This window comes from Ixodes scapularis, unplaced genomic scaffold (genome assembly GCF_016920785.2).
Source record: "Ixodes scapularis isolate PalLabHiFi unplaced genomic scaffold, ASM1692078v2 PGA_scaffold16__2_contigs__length_2301149, whole genome shotgun sequence".
Taxonomy (NCBI): domain Eukaryota; kingdom Metazoa; phylum Arthropoda; class Arachnida; order Ixodida; family Ixodidae; genus Ixodes; species Ixodes scapularis.
This window is the reverse complement of record NW_024609842.1, coordinates 1,958,008-1,963,602: the sequence shown is the minus strand read 5'-3', so window position 1 is coordinate 1,963,602 and position 5,595 is coordinate 1,958,008. Positions and strand designations below refer to the sequence as shown.

At 52.0% G+C, this 5,595-nt stretch overlaps 1 pseudogene; it reads left to right on the top strand.

Annotated features, from left to right (window-relative positions):
* The first annotated feature begins 3,866 nt into the window (after window positions 1–3,866).
* LOC120842542 lies at window positions 3,867–5,305 on the top strand (annotated as a pseudogene).
* Window positions 5,306–5,595: the final 290 nt, after the last annotated feature.

Here is a 5,595-nt window from a genome sequence, read left to right as displayed (position 1 = left end):
TATTTTCGATGGTGTTTGGAAGGGGGAGGGGTGTGACTCATTGCTGAGCGTATGACTACTTACTTTGCAGTTTCAGCTTATCTCGGACATCGGTTCGACTTTCAACAAAACCTCCCGGGACAAGGGGTGCACAGGACTAAATTTGGGGTTTTCACTTCATAGAGATTTGTGTGCCGAATTCTTGGTTAAAAACAAGTGCTTGTTTTGTGAGCTGAACAATGAAAATCAAGGGCGTCCGTAAATGCCGCACATTTTTTAACATCGCTAGCTTCCATCTACTACAGGAATGCATAAATGCGTTTTTTTTTTTTTTTTTTTCGTTTTTGTAGTCGGCGCGAATTTGCCACCTCTGGCAGTCGTGAAAAAGGGGGGAAAAAACGCACTGAGTGCAATGCTTGCAAATTTCTGGATTTTAATCTTTGCTTCTCCGACCGAAGTGGTAGTGAAGCTCGTGTTGGTCCTGTGTACAAACACGAGCACACGGCGATAATGTCAGATCACGATAGGGCCCCAGTGCGCCTTGCAGAACAGGTCGCGTGGGCTGCCACAGGCAGCAACAAATAAGAAAACCAGTACCTAGTTTAGTCACTATACATTTTAAACGTACGCTTTTAACTGTTGCATTTTCGTCAGTATGCTGGCTTTCCTCAATAAACTGAAAAGAACCGAGAAGTTTAGGAGTCTACAAATATTTACCGCAATATACCGAAAACTTTTGTTTGGAATAAAAACCCCAAAAGAACGCCAAATCTAAAACAAAATAAAAATCGAAAACACCAAACCCTGGCTATATCGGTAATGTCCTACTTTGTCGCTATGCTGTTCTCTTGAGGTGCTGTTCTGACGCCGTTCTCTTCTGTTGCTGTGCCTTTTCACGCAGTGTTGTTTTGTGTTTGTGCTATTTTGACGTCGTGCTGTTTTGGCACGTGCACTTCTGTCGTTGTGCCGCTTTGACGCTGTCCTGTTTTGACCGTGATGTTGTGTCGCGTGCTGTTTATTGGTGTGTTGTTCTTTTCATGGTGCCCCCTATTCCAACTTCTCCAAACCTCGACCGGAGCAGGATCACACACCCGCATCATCATCTCTACAGATTGTCGCGAAGCACTCACTAGGCTAGGAAAGACACCCCAAACAGGAGGGCTCTGTCATAGGATCAAAGGCCTCTGTGCCGAACTCCCCACCACCAAGAGAATGGACGAACGAGTCGACCAAATACCGGGAAATGCAGGCGGCCGTGACAACGAGGCCGCGCATGCGTGTGCGAGCCAGCAAGACGTCATCCGCTCAGACCCGGACATCCCAATCCCAATCGCACCATCGAACCCCGACCCTCTCGAGCAGAAGGCTGCGGCCCGCCAGACGGACCGACGTCGACTGCTCGAGAACACCCCAGTCAACCCTGCATTCCTACCTCAAAGACTTGCGCGAGGCGCGCAGATCCTCATTCACAAGGCTAGCGCCGAAGCGGCCTATACCGAGGATATCCTCGCTAAATGAAGGAACTACACCCGGAAGAGAGGTCGACCCCCCGTCCTAGACCACAATGACGACGAAGGAGATCAGGCCTTCTCGACACTCACGCCACTGGTTACCCGTTCCTCGTGCAACACAAAAGCCAGACCGCGACAATCCACCACCTTCTATAGAAGTATTGACATGCAACAAGACCGCGCCCCGCATGTCACCCTGATCCTTCATAGTCTGGAAGAGTAGATATCACCCGAAAACGATGCCCGTGCCAAGGACATGCTTCATTCGTTGTGGGCGTTTGCACGCGCCGCCGACGTTGACTGCCGAATCTAATTTTCCCCTACCCTTTTCTTTAACAAGGCCATCGAGCCATCTTTCAAATAAGAAGATTTAATCAATCAATTGATACATAAATTGTTTGTATGTCTTTGTTTGAGGGTAGGTGAGAGAGAAGGAGGAGGATACGGTGGGGTCCCTGTTTTGGGCCGCCGAGAGACGTGAACCCGCATTTGTGAAGCCGCGGCCAATGACGTCCCATAATACAACGCGGGCAATGTTTCATTGCATGGGAAGTCACAGACCTACACACCGATTCTGTTTCTCCGCCACATTTAGTGGGGAATCGAACTGGTGTATCGGTTTGGGACGTCCCATAACGCAAGGTGCGCAGTGTTGCATTATGGGACTCTTAGGGGCCCGTTCCCGCAAATACAGGTTACGCCAGCGGTGACGCCGTCGTCGACGCTGCTATATGCGGGAACGGGAGCCTAGGTCCTGCGCTATAAAAAAGAGGCAGCCAGTGCAGTGGCTAACGAATATGAGCTAGAATGCGCAAACAGCGACCAGGCATTACAGACCTTGCGGACTAGCAAGCAGCGAGTCGGAGGTCAAAACGACACTGGAGAGATTTAATTTTCTCTACTCACCTGCCGCGCGCGATATATCCCCCACCATTAACCAATGCGCGGTAGGCGTGCTCAGCGTGGCTTTTACTGCCTGGTCGCCGTTTGCGCATTTTAGATCCTATCTCTAGCCATTGCACTTGTTTTAACTTTGTGCCGCACGTCGGACTTGATCCTGATTTTACGAATGGGGACTCACAATAAGGAAATATACTGAGCGATTGTTTAAGGAGTCGAATTCGCCGTAGCCACCAGCTGATAAGCCTTCTTTTTTTTTTCAAGTGCTGTTTTTCTTTTTGGTCTTCTGTAAGGTCTGGCGTCATTGTTTATCGCTTTCTCGACGTGCTCTCCGTGATATGTGTTGCCGAGCGCCGCCACCTTCGCATTCGGGACTAATGTATCCCCGTAAAGAGATTGCCCTTTGCGGGAAGCTGGCCGGGGTCTCATGTTTCCTCTCCGTGCTCCGATGGATGGAAGAGCAGCATTGCATACCGGAATGCTAAGGTTGTATGAGAGTTGCGCAAGACCTGACATCAGAACCGACGAATGGCAAAGCCTCTGAAGGAGTAATGTCAGTTTCGGCAAATAGCAGGGCCTCTGAAGAAATGATGTCAGTTTTGACGAATGGCGCTGGAGAAAAGTGATGTCAGTGTTCGGAGCTTCTTTCTATGTTCTTTCATTTGGGGGGATTGTAAGCAGCGCGTATGCGCTGGTATTTAAGCGTTGTCTTGGCTGGAAAAGGGGTTCTTGTCTGGAGCTAGGTGGGCAAGCCTCACCTCGAGTAGCCGCGGAGAGGGTCTGCGGGGCGGCCAGAAAGTTCCCTTCCTGCTTCGTAAAAGTTGATGTATCGTGATTCCCTCTATATAAAGTATACCTACCCCATACCAAATCTCACCGAGCCTTCTCGCTGATGACATCGCAAGTCCGTGGCGCATCGAGAAAAACAAAGAACAATCTACTGGCGCAGTCGACAGCACGAAGCACCACGGAGGAATCGACGACGGCAACAAGACGACAGGAAACCCTCGCAGGACGCCAAAGGCGGCGTTTCATCAACGGACATGAACAGAGAGATCATCGAGTTTCTTTCACTGGCCGTCCGCAGAAACGACACGAGGTCAAGACTGGGACAAGAAAAGCTACGAAGGAGAGATCTGCGGCATTTCCGGAACGAAGGGGACGCCAAGCAGTAACCGTCGACGCACAGACAAGGAGCGACCGCTGGCAGGCCACCGGGAAGAAAACATCGACCCGACAGGCGGCCACGCACCGCCATTGTCATGCCTCAGAGACCAAGAATTGGGCGCGGAGTGCACCATCAGACTTCTGCAGCGAGGACGTCGGCTTCAGGCGACGAGCGACCAGGCGCACACACAAGCATCCGAGTGAGTCCCTTGGTTCACATTCCTCTCTTGTGTGTTGTGTTGCTTGAGCCGGCCCAATTATATGAAGACCAGATACCCGCACCTTAACGCGGATAAAAATCGGAGAGACATGAACGAGAGCGGGAAAGGCGGCAGGGATGGTAGTAACGTGCCACACTCATCTCTCTCGGAAAAAGAGATGGAGTATAACCTGAAGCTAGCAGAAGAGCGCCGACGCGCTCTAGAACTTGAACTCGAGCTCGCTCGGGTTCGACGGGACACCGCGACGCAGAGGTGTGACGAAGCGAGCGAGGCGGAACCTTCGAGCGGCCAGATGGGACTCAGATATTACTCCAAGTTACTAGCAGGTGCCTTTCCGAAATTCCCAACCGACGGCGAGGTGCCTATTTGGTTTGAGTCAGTGGAGAGCTCGCTGCGAGCGTACGACGTTCCCAAGGCGCTGTGGGGGCAGATCGTCCTCCCGATGATCGCTGAGCGGGTTGCATACTTGTCGACGCGACTAGCCCCTGCGGAACACAGGGATTACGATATACTCAAGGGAGTATTTCTCGACGAGTTGAAGTTGTCAGCGGCCGAATACCAAAGGCGGTTTCTTGCCGCGACCAAGCGAAAAGGGGAGACCTGGAAAACGTTTGCGACTCGTCTACAGAGTTACATTAACTTCTATGTGGAGGCCCGCGGCGTCTCCTCCTTTAAGAATCTTCTCGAACTGCTAGTCGCCGACCAGTTGAAGTCGGGTTTAGCAGAAGAAGCCGCCAAGTACGTTAAGCTACGGGAGGGGGAAGAATGGTTAAAAGCAGACGAACTGGCTCGGCTGCTCCAGACTTATGAGGAAGCGGCGGGCGAGGGCAGTGCGTGCGCGAATATAAACCTCGCTAAAAGGGCAGAGTTAAAGGGTACCAACCAAGGGGTAATACCGAGCGCATCAAAAACAACCGGGAGCGTTACAGCTCGGGCAGAAAACCCGAGACGACCAGGCCGCCCTCGGTTCTTAAGAAAGCGTCTTGGCCGGGCGAATGCTTCCAGTGCAGAAGCACGAGCCATTACGTGGCTCAATGCCCGTTCGCTCGGGAGGCGAGGGGGTTAAAAAGTGACGAAAGACCACGCGGAGAGAGATTAATGGCTCGTATCGCAGCTGAAAGCCGCAGCTTGGCACATCCAAAGCTCGGGAGCGTCAAAGTTAGCTGCCGAGGCAAGGTAATTGATGCAATTGTCGACACCGGAGCAGACGTCACCGTAGTCCGTGAGAGCAGCGTGCCGGAGGAGCTGCTAAAGCCGCATAGGAGTATAGAACTCGTGTCCGCATTTGGCGAGAAGGTAGAAGCTAAGCTCGGCGTGGTACCACTCGCACTTTACCGCGGGGCATCCTTGATTCACGATGTGGGTGACGCGACGCAGGTCGTGTGCGCTCTTACGGATCGGCTCACACACACTGACTGCCTGATCTCCGCGGAAACATGGGAACAGTTGCACGCGTATAATGAGGGGGATGACGAGGTTCAGATACAAGCGGTAAGGAAACGGGGCCAGCGGGGAGAGCAGGGATAAGAACAGGAGAACCTGTTCGAGCCACCGAATTCCAACACGGTTTCAAACGATGTGCCCCTACCGCCTGATATCCCCGGAAAAGAGCGAGAGGAGCCGAATCTTGAGACTGAAGGTGATGCAAACCAGTGACGCGCAAAAGTTCCGTAATGAACAGCGACATGACGAGTCATTACGACGGGCTTGGCAAAACGCAAAAGGTGGCAAAGCGGGCATGTCAATAGTAGACGGATCGCTGTACCATAAAGATCAAGTACTTGGTCAGAAAGTGCTGCAGTTATTACTACCCGAGT